The sequence below is a fragment of the Herpailurus yagouaroundi genome, unplaced genomic scaffold (genome assembly GCF_014898765.1).
Source record: "Herpailurus yagouaroundi ecotype Mexico unplaced genomic scaffold, PumYag 188, whole genome shotgun sequence".
In the NCBI taxonomy this organism is placed as follows: Eukaryota; Metazoa; Chordata; class Mammalia; order Carnivora; family Felidae; genus Herpailurus; species Herpailurus yagouaroundi.
In genome coordinates, this window is record NW_024412419.1 from 5,455,989 (window position 1) to 5,477,853 (window position 21,865).

A 21,865-nucleotide genomic window follows, 5' to 3' on the forward strand; every position below is an offset into this window, starting at 1 on the left:
TATATATTTTTTGATTCCATATGGTACCATGAGGTCTCAGTAAATATCATTCAATGGCTCTGATTTAGTAACTTTAACACACACACACACACACACACACACACACACACACACACAAAGTCATCTGCCATCTGGGGGACTCTGTACATGAGTCAGGAGTCCCAGTCAAGGGAATGGTGGTAATAGATTCTAAGCTCCAACCTCACTGAGATGGTTTAGGTCAACAGTTTCTCCCCAGTGGTTGAAAGCCTAATACATATTCTTAAAAGTTGCATTAACCTATAGAATGATGGGGAGATCAAGGTTTCTGTCTGCTGACCCCTCTCAAAGATGGGTTCCCCTGTGGAAGAAGTTTATCTATCTCCTAAGAATATGAGGGTGAGGTGGGGGGGGCGGGTTGATAGAGATGTTCTGCCCATTCGTCTTGCCCCAAGTACACACTAACCCTCTCATGAACTGGACTCCCATTTCTAGATTTGGTACTTAAACCACCAACATTCTCTCCAACGAAGGTCCTGAGACTAGTAAAGTATGGTTGATGCCCCAAGTCCCAAAGTGTGGTCTTTCATGACGAGAAAGATTTGCATTAGAAAACAGTACGACTAAAACAAAACATCACATGAAGACAGTACAAGAACTTGGGGGTGATTTCTGATCTGCTCACTTTCTGCCAGGGCGTCCTAGGGTTGTGTTTTTTGTTTTTTGGTTTTTTGCTTTTTTTTTTTTTTTGTCTCCCTGATTTTGAATAGCATAGCATTGAAATGATCATTTTGTTTCCCCACCCCCACTGCTCCCCAATCTAAACGACAAAAGGAGGAATTTAACCTCATATCCTCGCTCTGAAATTAGCTCTATTGTCGAAAGATGACAGCTGTATCCTGATTTCAAGAATTGCATGTCGGAATAAAACAGCATTTTTTGAAGCCATTGCGTTCCTTCAAACAGACCTGTAATAGTCCCTTGGCAAACCATTTTCAGAAGGCTTGGGTAAGTAAGATAAAAAGACACCATTTCTAAAGAGTTGCTTTTATGGGCTAGGTCAGAGTGCGCTTTCCATGTTGTTCATTCCCAGTCGAATTCCCTAATAGTCCGTCTCCTCAGCTAACAGATGCCCGGCCTCATGTCGGAACCAGATCGCGCCACCGCTGAGATGCTATCCAGCTCCTTTCTTATTGAGCCGTTTCCCTAGCAGATGGTGCAATGCTGCAGGCATACTCCTTCCTGTTAATTACCAGCCTTCGCTACAGATGGAAATGTCAGTCAGCCTCACAGGTCCTGGTTGCTGCCATTGCCTCAGTCCATAGCCCTCTACCTAGGCAAGATGCTGCCAACACACACCATGTGTTTTGTGACTGCTGACTAGGCAGGCAACAAAAAACAACTTACTTCATGAATATTCATGGCGGAATGTTTCAAGTTCTGTTCATCTGCGATGCTTCTAGATCTGCTTAAAGGGGGTTGCACCTTCCTAAGAACACTCTGCCCCTTGTTTTCTTACACTGAGGATATGTGAGGTACCAAAGTGAGTTGCCATGGCAACGTACAGAGGACCATTAAACGTCGGCCATTTGGAGCCTTCTGGAGGCACATCAATTTCTGACTAACGTTCTTCCCATACCTTTAAGTGGCACTTAATTATTCTTGTCCTGCCATAACAGGCCAATAGTCAGCGAGCTGAACTGATTAGCTCATAACCGAAGGTTTGCCTTAAACCACGATTACCTCGTCGGCACAGATGTAACCAAACGGGAGTACCTTGATATTCCCTGGTACGGAACATTCTAAATGCGGGCAAGTGGATTCCAGAAGTCCTTCTTCATCCGTTAAATCGAATTATTTTACTCCTTGTGGACAACTTTTCAGGAATCAAAAGTGGGCATCTTTTCAGGTTCATCAGAGAAAATTAAAATTAGGGCTCAGGTTTTGAGAGTACGGGAAGGGAGAGGAGGCCTGAACCCAGCATTTTCTTGAAGGTAATTCCGGGGAGACTCCCTAGGCTGGCGCCGTGTCACAGGTGGAGTCACGCAGGGCGGTGGTGGAGGACGTCACTGCAGCTCTGCACGGCGTCCTCCCAGCAGGCCTTCCTCGCCGTGATTTAACCCAGAGAAACCAACATTCAATGCCCTACACATGGGCAAACGAGCTTCAGGCTGAAGAGAATCATCTTCCTGTGGACACCGTGATCAACACACCGGAGAGCACACAGGCAACGTGATGGCGTGGAAGGCTGGGAGGCAGCTTTCGTGAGTCCTGAAGGATGTATGTCCGTTTTCACAACACGTAAATTTATTTTTCTTAGGTGTCTCTTGTTCTGGAACAAGATGTCTCACGGGGAGGAGGGCTGCCAGAGTGTGTAAGGGAGGAGAGTTCCAGAGCTGGAGAAAGAACTGCGTGTGGTAGGGCAATTCGGAAGACGCTGGCTGGAAGCTCTCGGTGATACTTAGGAAGCTTACGTCTTCCTTCCAAGTTCCTTTTTAAGAAGATTTCATTTATATGCTTTTCCTGTTTAGAAGGAAAAGAAAGCGTGTGTAGGTATTTTACAGGCAGAATACAAATGAGATTATTCCGAAGGGGCCCCTGGGGAAAAAAAAAACACCTATGCTACCTATATTTTATAAATTCCGTATTTCATCGTAGGAAAGGATGCATCTCCAGGGTGGGTATGGAGATGATGCCAGGGGTACAGCCAGAGCTCTCCATCTTCTGGTTCAAAATTCACTACGATTGCATCTTGCAACAAAGAATACATGAAGTGATATGCAGATAAATGTTTAACAAGCTCACCAATAATAATAATAATAATAATAATAATAGTGTTCGTATACACACACATGTATATAACTTCCTTATAAATTTGACTCCTATAAAGGATGTGCAGCACATAATTTACACATCATGATAAAAGATACGATACTCTTCATTGTACCCTCTACATAAACAACCGATTCCCATAGAATGCTTTCGCTGATTTTTGCCAAAGTCGTGTATCTGCAATCTATAGCTGCAATTCAACCATGATGTGAAAATTGCATCACGTCCCTTTCTGAAAGCTCTTTTCTCGTTAAGTTTATCGTTGTTAAGTCTGACATGTGACCTCGCGCTAGACTATTTCCCACCCACACAAACTGTATTCGGCATGTATGTCAGAACGTTACACATTGTTCAATGACACGAGTGGTTTCTTGGCCTGACTGGATAACAGGATTCAAATCCTGGAAGAATATTTCTTCAAACTCTTCGTGCTCTTCGCAAGATACTGACTATACGCACAACACGCTTTTAACTTTAGTCCACATCATTAACATCGCCTCCACTACCTTCTTAAGCCTTGTCAGTCCACAAAGCCATAATCAAACTTTGATTGACAACGTTTGCCAATTTCAGTAGTATAAATACTCCAGCCATGGCCAAGATCAAGCTACCAAAATGATGTCACTGAACGTAAATCTGGGGACAGATCTAGAAGAGAACACTTGAGTTTTAATAATGGCCACGTGTAACAGCCAGCTTACGACAGTCCCCAAAATTTAGCCATAGATTCCTGCAGACTAGTGATGAGTCAGCTCGAACACACTGCTGTGTGGTCCAGTCTCTAGCCTTTCCTCATCTTTCCCTGGAATAGTATCGTATTACAAGTGTGTGTGTTTACAAATATGTAAAATTACATAAATTTGCGAAGTCTTACTTAGGAGGAGCTTAATAAATCACGGAATAAATTGAATTGAATGGATGCACACTTAATGAAGCTTGTTGAAAAGATAAAATGCAAACACATGGGAAGTTTAATGACATTTGGCTGGGTTTTGCTTTGTGCCAAGGGAGACTGAACGGGAAAATAAAACTTCAGAGAGGGCAAGAACTTTCTGTGTAGTCTGGTCAGGGCCAGGCCAGGGGCTTGGCCTGAGGTTAGAAAACGGTTAAGATTTGGATTGTTGGAGAGGAGGACAGGATAATTCAGAAATTAGCCCAAGGAATATTTACTGATTGATTACTAGTCCCCATAAATGTTATATTTTATACTATTAACAATCTTCAGAAGACACAAAATTATTTTCAAGAATATTTCATCTTCTAAGCAACCGGAGGGACCCAAAATAAATCTCAAAATTCAATTAAGGTTACTTAAGTTACCAAGTTTACCTAAAACGGCTCCGAAAAATTAAATATTGTATCTAAAGGAAAAAAAAAGTCTTCTTTATATATACATATCTTGGAAGTTTCCATAGGAAGTAACATAAACCAAAATTTGCTTGCAGGATTTTATAGCTATGTGCAAAGTCTGAATGGAAGGAAGAGGGGCAGGTATGCAATGACAGGTCAAGGTGAGAAAAGCTTTGGCAACTGCTAGGACCCAAGGGAATTTGCTACTTAACCAAAGTCTACCCTGAAAAAAGGGGGTTTGGCACTGGTGCTGGGGGTGACCGTGAAAGGGAAAGTCATCTCTTTCATTTCTGAAAATGCAAAGGAAGAAATTATAGATCTATGAGGGGAAAATGTAGACTTTTTACCCTAAAATGAGAAGAGAGACCTCTAATTCCAAATATCGAAATATCTAAACCCCTGCTAGAGAATATGAATGAAAATAGAAATGCATAGAAAAGTAAATATTGAAAAAAATGACCACAAATGATATTTGATTATTTGATCTTGTTAGCAATACAAGTAAAAAATAAGATGCTGTTTCCTTCTAAAAAAAAGTAAGCAAAGACTGTAGAAATTCCTGCATTGTTGCCTCTTCCAATATGAGAGAAATATACACAGCTAAGAATTGCTGCTAATTTGTCCCTAGAAATCAGTTTGACATAGGTATCTAGAACCACGAATGCACACATACTCTGAGCTAGCATTTCCGTGTCCCCAGGAAAAAAATCACAACTGTAATCTAGGAATTGTTATTTGTGGAAGAAAATCTGCCCCTGAATTTCTAAAAGAAAAATAATTAAATATGTTATGATCTATCCACCCATCTGCCTGTCTGTAGTAATAGATTAAAGGTGACTTGAGGACTTTGTTTACAGTTTTCAAATTGTCTGCATGAAGCACATTTTGCTTATATAACCAAAAAAAGAAATCAAAGTTAGTTTAGAAAAGAAATATACCACTTCCTAGGAGAGTAAGGTTTGAATCCAAACAGACCCAGAATTACTTGCTGGTCTGAATCTCTATTATCTGCGCAACGTTAGTTAAACGTATATACTCTTGGGTCTCAGGTTTCATGCCTCTTAAAAGGATAATAATAGGATACTTGCAAAGTCATTGTGAGGGTTACATAGGCAAACCTTACAAGGCGCTTGACGTATGCACGGCAGGTACTCTGGGCTAGTTTCCTTCCCCAAATTCAACACGCTCGTGAACGATATCCACTAATGAAAGCAGAAGATCAAAATAAGATCTTTTCCAGTCTGCTTAATTCTATCAGAAAGCCTCCTCCACATCCTCCCAACCTAGTGAGGGTCAGGCCCAAGGAATGCTAATAAGCCTCTTGAACACAAAGCCATCCTGCGTGAGCTTTTGTTACTCTCCTGAGCATCTGTCAGGAAGGATCATGCTCTTAAGTTTGCCAAAAATTATATCGTTCATACCGTCTGCTCAAGATGTTTGGGCAAACCTTAAAATAGAAAGATAATATTTCGGACCACCACTCTCCAGAACTGTAACCCCGATGGATGTTGCTTGGGGGTCTGGAGCATAAAAGGACAAGAAGACTGCATCATCCGGAAGCTTGATAACACCTCTGCGTGAAAACGAGCTAGGAACTGAAGATGCGTCTCTGAGACAGAAAGCAAAATCAGAAGGCAGCAAAAATTTGAAAGGGGAAAAACCAGTGAAATCTGCTTCTGGCCATCAGAGGAGGCCGATGTAATCCGGACTGACTCTGGGGACGGCCATGGTGCCAGCTTTGGAGGCCACATGGCTTCTAATGAGGCCAGAGTCCGCTGCGGCTCAGAAAAACGGGTGAGCGGCCAAGTTTCACCCAAGGACAGAACAGCCTTAACAGCTGGTGAGTGAATTAACTCAGGCGGACCAAAGGGACCCAGGTGGAGGGACATTTGAATCTTTCCCTTATGGGTAAAAAAAAAGAAGAAAACAACCTAGGGAACCGAGCCACCATAGCCTCTTATTTTCTCTCTGTTTCTTCTGACAGGCTCCTTGGGGCGCAAGGAGGAAGGAAAGGAGAGAACAGAGCAGCTTGGGGGGCTGAGGAATGTGGATTAGGGACACACTGCAGGGTTGAGAGCCCGTCAGGGGTCTGTGGGTTTTTCAAGGTGGAATTTGACTTTTGTAAAAGGGAAACTTACTAGGTGATGTGCACCCCTAAGAGCAGAGCACTTGGTATCTCCAGCTCTTGTAAAAATGCTGGACCCCTCCTATCTGCCCAGAAAATATTGTTGAGTTGTTGCATGCTGCCCCTCCTTCTGAGATTCACCTGAATAGAGAGCGGGCTGCCTCATAGCATCCGGCCCCTGGAAGCACCCAAGCGGAGGGTGCAGGCTGATCCTGGAGGGTGGCGGGAGGGGTGTTGCCTCTGGTGGAAATCCGCAGGGGGGCCATGCCGGGCCGGGCCGGGGGGGGGGGTGGTGGGGAGGCCAGGAAAGCCAGCGCCTTGCAGTTTGAACACTGTCCTGCCACCTGGTGGCTGAATCGCTAAATTGCAAGAGCAGGTCTTGGCTCTGGGGGCGTCTCTAATGAAGCGAATTTGCAAAATCGTTGGGAGGTGAAGCCATTTTGACAAATGTCAAAGGGAGATGTGAGCATTTCAGAAGGATGGGCGGAATAAAAACTAAGCGTATGCGGTGAGAGACAATAGCTTCCCTGATGAGAAAGAGGCCAAATCGCGTGTCAGTGGGTAGGCAGGAAACACAGGAAGCAAACACAGAGCACCCCCGGGTGTGGGCAAGAGACCACGCCACCGAGGACGAGCGGGTTGGTCCGGGAAGATCTATCTCAACGCCAGGCTGAGGTTAACCGTTCCTACGCAGCTAAGGAGAGAGGTCTGGTAGCGTTCTGTTCCCTCTCTTTATGACATTCTAAGACTCATGTTTCAACACCTTCCCAAGATGGCACAAAGTCCTTTGCTTTCTTACCATTATGCCTTTTCCCCCCGTTTTATTCCTTCCCACCCCTTTCTGTATGGAACAGGTGTCGGCCACCTTCTCCTGTATGGCTGGCTGTGCTGTGTGTCTGCAACCACAGAAACAACCCAGGGACACAGAGACAACTGAGGGGGAATGGAAAATGCAGGGAGAGCTGAACGCAGCTCCAGGGGCCAGCCATCAGCACTGCACCCAGGAGGGGCGAAGCTGCAAAGGTTTCTGGGTGTAGGTGACATCCAGGTGATATCCGAGGACGTGCTGACCAGACAGAGAGAGGTGTTCTTGGGGGAAGTGGTGTGGCAGACGTTTCATATCGAAGGAGCAGTAGGCAAAGAGAGATTCGAGCAGAAAGACAGGTCTGTGGCAATGCTGGAGCGACTTTTCCACACGGAACGGGGGCCAGAGACAAGTTTAGAAGGATTGTGGTGGATCAGACCATGAAAATAAGTTGGTGGCTTTGAGTTTTACCCTGAAAATCTGGAGTCCTGATGGGGAATTTGAAGCAGGGGAGGAGAGGCCACCTGACAGAAACAGATGCACATTCTGGAGAGATCACTCACGTTGCAGGAGGAGAGGAACAATTCTGGAAGCTGTCGACGCATGGGCCAAGGAGGCCACTGGGCGTGAAGCTACCGAGGGCCAGTGTGGATGAAGGCAGATGCAAGAGCTGTTTAGAAGGCAAGACGGACTGACTTTGGCGTTCCTACTCGATGTGCGGGCCCATGAGGGGCTGGGTTCGACGTGTAGGTTGGGGCTTCCAGATGGCCATCTTGGCATTCTCCGATTGAAAATGAGGATGTGGGCCACACAGGGGAGATAGTCACTGTGTCCCTGGGCACCTGGGTATGCAAGGCTGAGGCCAGGAGCTGGAGCTCAGCCTTCCTTGGCTTCGTTTCTCCTCTTGTCCTTTCTGTTCTTTGACTCCTGTAGTGTCTCAACTGTAACCTCTCCGCCTCCCCTCCTTCCTCTCAGATTGTTCTTTAGAGAGACTCAGACTCCAAGAAAGGAAGTTTCCAAGGGAGACACTGAACTGGTGTTGGAAGACCTCAATCACAGGACACCTTCCCTAGACCGCATCGCTCACCCTGGAATCTTCATTGTTGGCCCTGGGAACAGACTGGTTGGCCCACACAGTCTCCTTCATTTCTTTTTCTTCTTCTTCTGTCAAACCTATGAAATCCTGATGCTGAAGAGAATTTTTTTTTAAGGTGGCTTTCCTGGAAAAGACAGTTCTTTAAACAAAAACCCAGACTTTACCACAACGATGGACATGTAGGTGGCAGAAACATTAAAGGCATCTGATTTTCCAGCATGGTCCAGGGAACCGTACGTCAACTTTGCTACAGATGCGCCAGGTGGCATGTCTCTGCCTGGAACGAATCAACTCCCACACCACTCTTCTGTGGGCCGAGACGGCCAGTTCTGGCTAATGAACCCATCCTGTCACCTCCACTTGGGTCCTGGAAACAGGCTGAGCTCTTTCATGGTTCCCTGTAAATTTCAAAGTGTGCCTTCAGCTGCAAAAGGTCATGTTCTGCCAGTCCTGTTGGCTTTAATTAGTCTCCTGCCCTGGGCTTGGAGAGGGAAGTGGGAAAATCTGAGCTCTCACATCCAGGTCAGGCTGTCCCAAGCTCCCTTTCCCATGGAGCTTTGCTGGACAATTTCTTGTGGGGACAGGGGTTTCATTGGCCTAATGGAAAACTCATAATGGAAACTGGAACTCTACTTGTTTTACTCTTTTCTCCCTCTTGCTTTCTTCCTTCCTTGGATTAATGCCAAAATCTTTGCCCGTTTCCTCTTTACAATGACAGGATGGAGGTAACATGTTCTTTCAATGTTATCCGAGCCATCATGTTCCAATAAGAAGGAAAATTCACCAAGTCTTTTGAAAATGACAGACACAATGTCCACAGTAGAAGCAAAGACACATAGATCCTGCTGGATGTTGTAAACGTTATGGCATTAAGGAAAGAGTTCAGCCTCTGTGGTCAGAGGAATTCATATCCAAACTCCATCTCTACCTTTCCCAAGTTATGTATTCTTTTGAGTCCTGATTTTTCTCATTGGCCATTTGGGAATAAAAATACCTACCTGTATTAGTCAGGTTTCTCCAGAGAAACAGAACCAGGAAGGTATCTATAGATATATATGAGAGAAGCTTTATCATAGGAATTGGCTCATACAATGACGGAGGTCGAGAAGTCCCACAATCTGCCATTTGCAAGCTGGAATGTAATTCGGTGGAGTCCAAGACCTGAGAATCAGGAGACCAAAGGTGTAAGTCTCATTCTGCGTTAAAAGAAAAGATGGATGTCCCAGCTCAAGCAGAGAGAGAGAGAGAGAGAGAGAGAGAGAGAGAGAGAGAGAATTGATCCTTCCTCTGCTTTTTTGTCCTACTGGACCCCTCAGTGTATTGAATGATGCCCACACATGGCAAAGGTCATTTTTTATTCAATCTACTGATTCAAATACTAATCTCTTCCAGAGACACCCTCATAGACACACCCAGAAATAATGTTTACCAGCTATCTGGGCATCTCTTCATCCAGTTAACTGACATGTAAAATTAACCTACCTCAGAGAATTTCCATGAGAATTAAGTGAGATGACAAGAACTGGAGGAACCTTATCTTTTATGAATCCCCTTCTGTCTCTTGCTTCAGGTTTAAAAAACCTTTTCTTTTTTCCAATGTGCTATATTGTTCTTCCACCATAAGGCCTCCACATACACTATAATATTTGATTAGCATATTCTTTGGTCCCCACCCTCCCACAGAAGCCCACATATTTGTGAGGTCGTAGATACAGAATCTTCTGAGAAGTCTGAGACTTTGTCCTCCATTCATCGACACACATGGTGTTCTGGGGTTCACTTTCTACTACAGGATGCAACCGATGGTCTTAGCATGGCTACAAGGCCCATGCTATGACCCTTCTGATGCCTCCTGGCTTGTCTCTCATCATTCCTTGTTCTTCTCAAATGAGCACCTTCTCTGAGGACAACTTAGGTCACACTGTCCCAGAATTCCAACTCTTGCCGTGTGATTGTGGTTAACTGTTTCCTTCAATGGAGACTTTTCCACTCCCCCAGCTCTGGTTTCCCATGGCCTCTGCGTCTCCTCCTGTCACGGCACTTTCACTCTGCTGGGTACAAATCACATGTTCTCACATCTATCAAGACAGATGCTTTGTCTCGTCCATCTCCATGAACTTATTTTCTATTGCAGTGTTTAATACTCAACAGTGTTAACGTCGAGATGAATAAACATGGAGTATTCCCTGCCAGGCTGATGCATGGTTTTACAATCTCCCTTATTCATCTTCCTCTATGGCTGATTACTGCCCTCACATCTCATCTTCTCAGTCTCAACTGGTACATCAAAGACTGACTTACCTTTTTTTTAAAAAAAAATCAATATATATGTACATGTATATATACATATATACACATATATATATATATGTGTGTGTGTGTGTGTGTGTATGTATATGTACATGTGTATATGTATATATCATGACCTGAGCCAAAACCAAGAGTTAGACACTTAACTGACTGAGCCACCCAGGCACCTGATGTACTTTCATCTGATACAGCACTCCTCATTTTGAATGGGAATATCTTCAAACCAAAGAAAGTTGTATTTTGTTTGTTTTTTTTTTTAATAAGAGCAAATGCATGATTTAACTAGATTAGGAGGAAGGAAGAATTTTGGATTGTCTACTTTTGATGGGTTTGCTAGGAAAGTATTTCTTTAATTGAGTTGTTGGAATCACTTGTGAAAGTCACAATCTTAGGTTCTTTTCCAGACCTGCACAATCAGGGTCTCTGGAAGTGGGATAATCTGCACTTTTAGTAATCTCTCCTCAAAATCCATACCTATCTAGTCACTATGCAGGGAGCAGAAGTGCCCAGCTGGACAGAAGCATTGAAAATGCAAATTGCCTGGTCCTTCTGGGCTTGTCTAGGAATCAACAGATAGTCTTTTGCTAGCAGGAGATGCAATTAATCCAAAGTTTAATGTGTGCTGATGATATTTCAAGGGGGCATAGTGGAAAGAGCACAGATTTAGGATTTGGAAATATTTACCTTTGAGTCCTAGCTCTGGCACTGACTTAGGGCAAAATACTTCATCTCTCTGGGCCTCCGTTTTGGTTTGTTTGTTTCTTTGTGTGTGTGTGTGTGTGTGTGTGTGTGTGTGTGTGTGTGTTTTATTGACAAAGTATCAATCTTAGAGCATCTATGAGATCTCACTCAAACTACATATAAATTATATGCAAATAACATATGCATACATACACTAATATACTATCTAATGTTATACATAGTGCATAGTTCAGCAACTGACAAACAGTAGACATTTCATAAATTTTATTTTTTTCCTTATATCCCTTTAATCTGAAGCAAGGAATGCACTCATCAACACAAGAGTCAGGGGAATTGATGCCACTCTTCAAATACAGTTAGATGAGAGGCGTTCATTTTTCCATCTCCTAACATTCAGTGAGATGGAGTAGAAGTAAATGCAGGTTTCCATCTTGAACTTGGAGAAACATCTGAAGCATCTTGAACTTACACACTAGACACTGATTGTGAGCAAATGTTTGCAATATGGTCTTTCTAGAACGGATCTGACTTCTTCAACTACCGGCACATATGCTTCAAAGCTGATTTGGTATTAAGACTTGAATAGAGAGCAAGACGTGGGCCATGCAACTTACGGAGTTGGGCAGACGGCTCTAACGCAAATTCAGAGCTGCTCAAATCAGGCTCCAGAATCTCCCGTTGTGACCCTCCCCCACGCCCTATCATCATCTTGGGGAACTATTCCATGTCCTTTGCACTTTAGCTTAGGACATCTTGCCTTCATAAAACATTCTGTTATCAGGTTTATTAGTTTTGTGAAGACTCACAGGATCAACAGCCAATAGCGAAGAGAAAGAAAGAATGGGAGGAATAAATAAAAGGAAAAAAAAAGGATGGAACATCTATTTACCTCCAGTAGTCACCATTTTTCTTGCTAAATTTCTAAATTCAGACAGTGTTTCCAAATTTAATTTTAGGTCACTTTTTAGTTGGGAATATTAGTCCGTTTTTATTCTCAGATCATCACTCTCATTCATTCGCACACTTATTCATTCAACAAACATTGGAGGTCAATTAATTGACAGGCACTATGTTGAATGCTTACTTGGCTTATACGAAGAGGTGGCTGAACTAACTGATCACAGATATGCTGACTTCTATGCTTCCTCCCCCAATATAGAGTTAAAAAAAATGGCATTTTCTTCAATTGGCAGCAAGGGTGGAGGTGTGAAGATAAATAAAACTTTAGAGTCATAAAAATTATATCCAAAAGTAATATATTTTTTGCATCATAATGAGTTGCAGACATCTTTAAAGAGAAAATATTGTTAGTGAGATTATTATTTGCTTTTATATAACATATCCGTCATTAACTCATATCCAATTAGGTAACAACGCTCGTTGAGAACCAACTGTGACAGCAAGTACTGAAACGTCAATGTTTCCTTTAAGGCTGTACCTTCTCTGATGGGAAATTACAGCTGAAATTACACAAGGCATTAACCTGTTTATCATGTTAGATATGGGAAGTTAGACGTGTTCAGAAATTTAAGAAAGAAATCGATAATTGGATAGTCTGTGAGAAGGGGTTGTGCTGGATTGAAACGCACTTTAGAAACATACCTGGATGGGAGCTGGAAGGAATATCAGGACCCTGGTCTCAGTAGAACTGACCAACCTCAAATCCTGAAGCAAGGACTCAGGAACCAAGACCAGGAAACAGAATAGGGACAAGTTCAGGGAGTAAGACTTCAGCCCGGCTACTCACGAGGATACTGATCTGATGGGAACTGGAAGGCAGCAGCGGAAGGACGAGGCACTTGCTGTGAGTGCAAATTCACGGGGCACCAAAACCTCTCAGCAGTCAAGAGAAATACTGTTTTAATGCAATAGATATAAAAATAAAAATCAATGCAAAAAAGTCCATGATGAACCAAATATCAAACTGTTTAATAAAGACAGCGTTGGTATTACAGATTCTTCTTATTGCCTGAGGCGCCCGTCCGGCTTTGCACGGAGATCTTCCTGATCTTATCTCATCCAAGGCCCAGTCGTGCCGGAGGGGAGCAGGCCTTAGTCTTGATCGCCTCGACACTGGATGCCGCGGCTAAAATCACTCCAGCCAGTGTGGGTTTGAAGCTGAGCACGGAGACAGGGTAAGGTGGCTCCAGCAGGGGAAAGAAAAAGGAAGGTCATAGTGGGACCGGGCAAAGCTGATGTTCTGCTGGTAAAGAGTCACATTTGTTTTTCTCTGTGCTTCCAAATGATCAAGTTTATTGACCACCTCTTACTTTGGCCACGACTCACTGACTCACTTCCTGATGGATACGATCAAAACTTCTCCTCCTTTTTAAAATTTATAGGTTTTTTTTTTTTTATTTATTTATAAAATTTATTTACAGGGGTGGCTGGGTGGCTCATTCTGTTGTGCGTCCGATTCTTGATTTCGGCTCAGGTCATGATCTCCTGGTCCGTGAGATAGAGCCCCATGTCTGCACTGCCAGCACAGAGCCCACTTGGGACACTCTCTCTCTCTCTCTCTCTCTCTGTCCTTCCCCTGCGCACGTGCACTCTCTCTCTCTCAAAATAAACAAATAAACTTACAAAAATAAATAAAATTTATAAGCGAAAAGAAAACTCTCTCCAGTTCTGCTCATCTGTACCCCCCTCTTCAATGTTATCTATTCCTTTAAGAATGCCTTATTTCAATTTTTATACTGGTGAATGTTTTCATTCCCTGAGTATGTTCTGCATGTTTTCTTTGTTCCTCATTTAGCCTGTATTTCATAAATCTTCCTAGGTAACTTCTTTTTCTTTTTTGAATGTCATATTTCTCAACAGAAAAGGAGGAAATTAAGGGATAAGAAATTATACGGTTATGGTTGGGGATAGCTAAACATTTCTGCATAACCCAGGCAGTGTGTGTGTGTATATATTTATGTCTCTATACAGATACCTTGTCAGCATATTTCTTTTGATTTTGGAACTCTTTGAAAAAATTGGTATGATGTTAGTGAAAAGAACATTTAAAGAAGGAAAGCACGTGACAAAATGAGATTGGGTTTCAGTGATGTGGTCATTGCTGAAGAGGTTGTTATCAAACCGATAAACTCGATAGGTGCATAGATTCATGGATACAGACATAGATATACAGATATAGACTAATGAAGAAGAAACCAAAGCAGGTAGAAATGAGACGCTCTCAGTCCTCGAAAGATAGGAAGCATATTGGGTGAGAATTTTGTGTAGAAAGTAGTATAGTCATGCCCCGCCCCCCACTCCCCAGAACACCGTGTCCTGTCCAGGATGCTCCCAGTGTGCCTACCACAGAGGCCAGGACTCAGGTACAAAGTCGCAGTCTTTCTGACTCCAGGTGTCTGAGGAATGGAGTCGGTGTTGCCAGACAGGTTAGAAATCAAAGATATACTAGAAACCTGTGCATCTCACTATTTGGACAGCGTTCCTCCATTCAAAATAAAAAGCTAAGATTTACATGTGGATCTATTTGTTAGTATATGACATACATAAGTCATACAGTCTCTCTGGGCCTTAGTTTCCTCATCTGAGAAGCGTACTGGACACTGTTCATTGAAAATTTGCCTTGCGTCACACTCTTTCTTAGCAGCTAAGCAAACGTCAACACTAAACCTCACGGTTGTCCCGTAAGGAAAGTTGAATCACTTGGCTTGACCAGGACCAGCCTGATTGCCCAGTTCACATGGGCATTATGATAGTGGCTATCTCATTCTGGATAAAATTGTTGGGGAGATCAGATTTCACGGTGTGTTAAAATTTGGTGAGGTGTTCTATGGCACTATGTTACTATTACTACCCACGGGGACTTGGCTGGTTCCTGGGCACGAAAAGGAAACACTCAACCCAATGCTGAAAAACTTAGGGCAGCCGCAAAGGCCAATCACCTGGGCTGTGCCTCTTCAGTGTCCAAAGCTTTCCCCTTGATGAGGTCTCTCGTCCCTTGTCTTTGAAGTTGTGTGATCAGGTGACGACTCTGGGAACTTTCCACTTCCCTGCCCTTGTTTCAAGAGTTCGACGCTCTGAAAACTCCAAAGAGTGAGGCAAGCAGCTGGAGAGAAGTATAGACACATTTGCAAGATGCTGTGTGTGCCGCTTCCCTTCCCTCCTCTCCCCCTAAATGCAGAGAGAGTGCAGTGTGACTAATTACACCAGAGAGGATAGCAGAAGCTCTCAAGTTAAAGTATTTTGGTAATCATGTTTACCGCGGGTAAAGTACGTCTGCATTAAATAAGTCAAAACACAGTGCGCAAAATTTGGAATGATTCCTTGAACACTGCAAGGACGGAGTTAGATGTAGAAATGATATAATGTCCAAGTCGAAACACTATAAGAGAAGATAAACCATCTGCTTCAACTAACTCAGATCCACTTGAAAATGCTAATCGTATGGCAGTAGGGATGATTAAACTACATTAAAAAAAAAACAACACAACACTTTTTTGGTGATGCACTGCATTGTTCAATGAGATTGGGCTGCCCACAGATGGAAGGAATGTTATTACCTACATTAGGTGACCGTCAGTATCAAAGCGTGAGTCATGGATTCTTAGAGGCCTTATTGACTGCCCGGGCTCTGCTCTGCCTCTGTGTTGGCAGGTGGTCCAGAGAAGGTAATTAACTTGTCCAAAGGCCCAAAAATATCTAATGAGAGATCCAGAACCCACTCTGATTTGATGCCCTTTTGTGGCCTCTTTTAGTGGAGAACTGAGTCTGACACTGATGGGAAAATACTACCCAGCCCTACCAATCATGGCTACCTTGATGCTAAGCCTAGAGAGACCTGCACAAGTTTCTAGATGTAGAGTTCTAAATCCTCCTGTTGTTAGCAAAGTAACAATGGGTAAGAGAGGTAAAGAGTCACCATTTACTCCACCACAAGACTGTGGAATGAAAATATGCCTCTCTCTCTCTCTCTCTCTCTCTCTCTCTCTCTCTGGCATCTTGCTCTTTAATGGAGGCAGATGAAGTTCCACCTAGGGCACAACTTTCCTTTCCAATATCAATGGTGTCATGTTGCCAATGATATGATGAATATAGTAATTATGACAATGCATTTTGAGGGCTCATTGTATAGCTGTAGAGCACTTCACATTTATGATTTCATTTAATCCCTCAAAAATTCCAAGACTCTGTGTTAGTTTACTAGGGCAGCTGTAATAAAGCACCACCTACTGAATGATAACACAAATCTATTAGTTCACAGTTCCAGAGACCTGAAGTCCAAGATCAAGTTGTCCCAGGGTTGGTTCCTTCTGGAGGCTATGAGGGAAGAAGGTTCTAGGCCCCTTTTCTTAGCTTGTAAATGCACATCTTCATCATGTGCTTCACATCCTCTTCCCTTCCCTGTATGTCAAAATTTCTCCTGTTTTTAATTTATTGTTTTTAAGTTTACTTACTTATTTTTGAGAGAGAGAGAGCAAGCTTGACCTGGGGAGGGGCAGAGAGAGGGGGAGAAAAAGAATCCTAAGCAGGCTCCGCATTATCAGCATCGAGCCCCAACCTGGGATCCAAACCCACAAACTGCAAGATCATGACCGGAGCTGAAATCCAGAGTTGGATGCTCAACCAACTGAGCCACCCAGGCACCCCCAAACTTCCCCTTCTTATAAGGACACCAGTCATATACATTTAGGGCCCACCCTAATGACTTCATTTTGATTTGATTACCTCTGTAAAGGCCCTATCTCCAAAAAAAGGTCACATTCTAAGGTACTGGGGGGTTACAACTCAACATTTGAATTTTGTGAGCATATAATTCCACCTGTACCAGGCAGGTATTGTTATTATTGCCATCCTGGAGGTGAGGTAGATGAGGCTTAGGCAATGTAACTAATGAGCTCATGGTCACAAAGTCAGGAGGAAGCAGAACTTGTACAAAGCTGCTGAAAAGTCTTTGTTTTTCTTCCTAAACATACTATGTTTTCTCCTGTGTAACTGAGGTCCAGGTCAGGCTGACAGAAAAGGTCTCTGACCAGTTCCTGGAAACAGTGTCTCTTGGATGACTGGGTTGGGAATCTCTTGCCTGAAGAAAACAAGAAACAGGTTTCAGAGTCTCCAACCAGGTAGCGGGAGCCCCACTCGGCACTTCCCTGGGCCCCTGAGCTGCCTCCTGATTCTGGTGGGGCCAAATGGGGACTGATGTTTTGAGTCTCAGCCATTACCCCCTCATCAGTGTCGGAACAGAAAGCTGGGCACAGCCTGCTTAGAGGCCAAGAGAATATTCTGTCTTCAACTGGTGGGAAACTGATGACCGCAACTATCCATCATTGAGTCAGGCAAGTAATTCCATTGGACAAGAAATTCCTCCAAGAGGAAATGACAGTATCCTGGAAAGGGAGAAAGACTGAGGAAGAAGGGGCAGAAGCCAGCAAGAGAGACTTCGGTCTGAAATACCTGAAAGTGGTCAAATGGAGTATGAAGATGAGAGCCAAGGTTGCCAGTTAGGAAGAAAACAAAGAACCGAAAATCAGTAGGATCCATTAAAGCAAAACACTTTGTGGTTATAGCATCATCATTTTTTTTTTTTTGAAAGATTTCAGTGCAGTTAATCCTAACTGTAAACTATTTCCTTGCGAATTGTTTTCATATGAATTCCATTAGGAATGTAAGGCCAGGTGAAGTGGATGGGTAAACCAAGATATGAATTGTGGAAGGAGTGTGGCATGCTGTACACAAGGCGGCCAGAGTTACCAGGGCTGGGTTTGCACCCTACAATTCTGGGCTTACCAGTTCTGAGGCCCTGGGAAAGCAAATGAACTCTTCAAGTGTTGGTCTCCACATCGTAATATGCATGCACCATGATGGTGCCCTAATGAGCTGTAATAGTTCGATGAAATAGAGCATGCGAAAGTCCTGGAGTGAACTTTGCACTTGTGAGGTGCTCAACAAATATTTTTGAATAATAATAAGAATTACATTGTAAGGCAGAGTTGATTGGGAATCAGGGCTCCTGTTTGTGATTCAGTCCTTCTGGGTCACAAAGAGAGAAGTATGGACTCATCATGAAAGATACCGAAGAAGGGGCTGTGTCACGAGACATTGAAATACCTCCCCCCCAACCATAACGTTGTAGGAAAAAGTATTGAAGAGCAGATTTCAAATGAGATTGGTTCACACGGACAACACGCTACTGTGATGCAGAGTGACCGCTTGGCCTGGGGAACAGCCCTGGCCTCCTGTAGGAAACATAGTGAGTCCCTGAGATGACTGAGGAGAAAAATAAAATGGGAAACCTTGGTGGTCGTGACTTTTATTTACTCCTAAAACGGGGTATTACTGGGATCACCTTGCCTGGGCACCATTTTCCCCTCAGTTTCTTTTTTTGATGCACATCCTTCAAAAGTGCCTCTGATTTACTGCAAAACCCTCATCTTTCATCCCTGCTTGCTAGACATGGGGGCTGAGGTTGGACACGGGGAATGATGTTTACCAAGTCACGGTCTCCACCTCCTGTATACACTGCACTCAAGGCTCATCCACATGAGCTACCCTTCCCCCATTTTTCAAATGAGAAGAGTCTCTCCAAGGAGGTTGTCTGCAGAGATGTCGCTCGTCAGTAGCAGAGTTAGGATTTGAGCTTTGGTCTACCTGAGCCAATGCCCATGCTGTTCACATTATATTTATATTAATAAAAATAACAAAAACTAACACTTACATAGAATTGGTTGTGTGCTTTGCTGTGGTTTAGATCCCTTAACTCAGTCTTCATGTAACCCTGCACAGTGGGCAGGGGGTGGTGCTGTTACGTCTAATTCACAGAGGAGGGACCGGGGCCATGGATGACATGAGCCAGGCACAAATACAGTCACATCCCGAAGTACCAGAGGTTAGGACTTTGACATATGAATTTGGGGCTGACACAATTCACCCCTCAACAACCACCGCACCGGACGATCTCCCTCCAGTTGTACTCTCTCCAGCTACAGTCTTGGGGCACTGCTTTTATGTTCTTCTTTTCCTAGGGCCTTGCCCCTGTAGTTGAGATATCTTCCATTAATCTATGGACAGTGAATTTATCAGACAATGAGGCTTAACGCCCCCTAGAAATTCCCACCCCATACTTTGGATGGTATTAAATACCTACTGACTGATCTTAAAAGTGTTCTTTTCCCAAAAGTCACCATTCCTTATTTATGAACTTAAAAGAAATATATATGAACAGATCGAGACAGTTGGTCAAGGGCAAAGGTAGAAATGGAAGTCAGATACGTTGCCTCTGGGGAAAATAAAACAGCTTGCTGTGTACTCGTGAAGTTGAAGTTATAAAAATCTATGGTTTGACACGAGGAAATATTTGTTTTAACATTAAGACAAAATAGTGAAGGAAAAATTACTTGCAAACATGGCCATGCTTAAATGTAAAACTATAAACAAGAAAGAAAAGACAGGAAGGAAGTGAACCAACTTGTTCGCGTGGGTTTTCTTCCAGTCATGGTGTCCTCTTTTCATTTCTCCATATATATTTCATATTTGTAAGTACATAATACTTTGTAGTTGAGTAAATAATAACATTTTACAATTACCCAAAGTTCCTTAAGAGTGATTACCTTATATTTGGGCTTCTTTTTGGACGAAACACTCTGTACTAGAAAGGCATCTACCTCCTCACAACAAGCACGGAATGTCCTAGATCTTGTTCGTGAGGGAAACAATGCCTTTTTTTTTTTTTTTTGTCAAACCAGCTATTTTATTTTTTAAGATAATTTATTGTGAAACTTGCTTATTATATAACACCCAGTGCTCATCCCAACAAGTGCCCTCCTCCACGCCCATCACCCACTTTCCCCTCTCCCCCACCGCCCATCCACCCTCAGTTTGTTGTCAGTATTTAAGAGTCTCTTATGGTTTGCCTCCCTCCCTCTCTGTTTGTAACTTTTTTTCCCCCTTCCTTCCCCCATAGTCTTCTGTTAAGTTTCTCAAGATCCACATATGAATGAAAACATATGATATCTGTCCTTCTCTGACTAACTTCACTCAGCATAATACCTTCCAGATCCATCCACATTGCTGCAAATGGCATGGTTTCATTCTTTCTCATTGCCAAGTAGTATTCCATTGTATATATACACCACATCTTCTTTATCCATTCATCAGTTGATAGACATTTAGGCTCTTTCCATAACTTGGCTATTGTTGAAAGCACTGCTATAAACATTGGGATACATGTTAATACTCATAGATAACTTGAATGCTCAAAGCATTCTCCCCAAACTCAACTATTTATTTCTCAAAGCCACCTTGTTTAGTAAATAAAGCAATTATTAATATTAAAATAGGGCATAAGAAGACTCAGGATCAAGAGAATCTGGGGGCTGGGAGGCAGGAAGCAGCAAGTCAATGCTGACCACGAGGTCTGCTTCCTTCCGGTTTCCTCTGTGCTTAGATGCTAAGAATATATTTCTAAGTTTCTGCCTAAACATACAGGGTTATTTCAAGTAGAACAGGTTCTATAAATGATCCTTTTCCAGTAGCACAAATGGTAGTACCGAATTTCATTTTTAATATACATAGTTAGCACTTTTTTTTTTTTTTCAATGTTTATTTATTTTTGGGACAGAGAAAGACAGAGCATGAACGGGGGAGGGGCAGAGAGAGAGGGAGACACAGAATCGGAAACAGGCTCCAGGCTCTGAGCCATCAGCCCAGAGCCCAACGCGGGGCTCGAACTCACGGACCGCGAGATCGTGACCTGGCTGAAGTCGGACGCTTAACCGACTGCGCCACCCAGGCGCCCCATAGTTAGCACTTTTAAGATGGTGTGGTTTATACCAAATTGTAACACAGTGGAGGTGACCAACGTATTCATTTGTACTACTGGCCTAATCTGTTTTGGAATAGCTCTGAAAATGTTTTGCATCCTGTAAATATATTTAAATTCACATCAGAATATATTTAAATATCATTACAAGTGAAGACCATAGTTCTACACCGTCCCTCGGAAGATTCAGACCTACATGAGGGTTTGTGCTCATCCCAAGTCCAAATGTCTACTGTGCACTCTTGTAGCCTAGCACAGCTTTGCTCAATCGATGCCAGGAAAGGGTCGTGCGCCCCTGCGAGGTGCGTGCTCCCATCCTGGTTTTGTTACCATCTGTACAAGGATAAGAATTATGGCTTCCTTTGGATAGTTCACGGACTTACGTGATTCCTTTTTTGTTTTATTTGCTTTAGTTTGGTTTCATTAGTTTAGTTTTGCTATTCGTTTAGTTTTAAATTTACGATTTGACTCTAGGAATAGTTAGATATGGCAGTTTGGTTATAAGTGAAGTTAGGTAATGCTGATGGTTCGTTTTCAATGAAGTTTTCCTCATTTATATTTTAAGCTTTTGCAACAGATTTGTAAATTAAGTTCTGAGCGTACAAGGTAAGCATTTAAGAAAAATCACTGTTTTCATGGTCCTATCTGTATGAATCAAGATCTTTAAATTTTGCACAGCCGTAAGAAAATACCAGAACCAAGGGTGCCTGGGTGGCTCAGTCGGTTAAGCATCCGACTTCGATTCAGGTCATGATCTCATGGTTTGTGGGTTCAAGTCCCACATCGGGCTCTGTGCTGACAGCTCGGAGCCTAGAGCCTGCTCCGGATTCTGTGTCTCCCTCTCTCTCTGTTCCTCCCTCGCTCACACTCTGTCTGTCTCTCTCTCTCTCTCTC

At 43.1% G+C, this 21,865-nt stretch overlaps 1 long non-coding RNA gene across 1 annotated transcript; it reads right to left on the minus strand.

Annotated features, from left to right (window-relative positions):
* Window positions 1–931: 931 nt before the first annotated feature.
* Window positions 932–10,485, minus strand: LOC121044058 (uncharacterized). Its single transcript, XR_005797088.1, has 3 exons — window positions 9,670–10,485; window positions 9,186–9,348; window positions 932–2,502 (listed from the first exon to the last, which is right to left on the minus strand). It is a non-coding gene; the product is annotated as an uncharacterized LOC121044058 (long non-coding RNA).
* Between the last annotated feature and the right edge of the window lie 11,380 nt (window positions 10,486–21,865).